Consider the following 908-nt stretch of genomic DNA (forward strand, 5'->3'; position numbering starts at 1 on the left):
GGTTGAACCAGAATAATCTAGAAAACAATTCTAGAGTAGGGTTACCCGATTGAGCAAATGAAAATACAGGATGCTTATTTAAATTTGAATTTCAGATAATGCATATCCATTGAAGATACTGTCTCCTCACCCTCCCCACTCTGTGGTCCCTGCTGTATGAGCACAAGATGGTTCAGAGGGGAGAGTAGGGCTTTTCCAGGCAGAGAACAGGTTGGAATCTGGCTTCCCCTGCTAGCAGCCATCCACTTGGGAAAGCACTCTTCCCCCTTGAGGTTCTTCTCTGGTGTAAAGTGAGAACAGGCTAGAGAACCAGCAGTAGCCACCACGAAGACTGGGGATTTAGCAGTGGGCCTCAGTAGTTGTGTGACCTTGGGCAGGTCACTTCAAAGAGAATGCAGCAGTAGAACCTAGGCCAGCACTGGGCACATTTTAGCACTCCACTCATGGCAGGAGTGGGTGGGAGAAAGGGAGTCTGCAAAACTTTCATGGGACCTTGAGTGCAAGTATGGCTTGGGGGCCCTCCAGCAGAGATGGAGTAGAGTGGGGGGACCCACCAGGAGCTAACCTAGCAGGAGCACCCATTGGAAGCTAATCCAACCCAGAGAGGTCTGGCATACACTGGTCACACAACTAACCCACAAACAAATAACTTTAATTTTTTTTTTTTTTTTTTTTTTTGAGCAGGAGCTGGGCCTTGAGGGCCCCTGCCCCAGCCGCACGCCACGTTTATGATATAACCCATCACAGCTGGATTTAAAAAATACACAAAAAATATAATATACATTATAAAACCTAGGTTGGGTTTGGAAGTGGCCTGAGCGATATGCAAATTGTGAGGACCTTCAGGAAGCTCAGGGGCGGGTGGTGTAAGGAAGGGAAGGGGCACAGTACTTCATATGAAACTCGTG

Source organism: Panthera onca, chromosome B2, assembly GCF_046562875.1.
Source record: "Panthera onca isolate mPanOnc1 chromosome B2, mPanOnc1 haplotype 2, whole genome shotgun sequence".
Taxonomy (NCBI): domain Eukaryota; kingdom Metazoa; phylum Chordata; class Mammalia; order Carnivora; family Felidae; genus Panthera; species Panthera onca.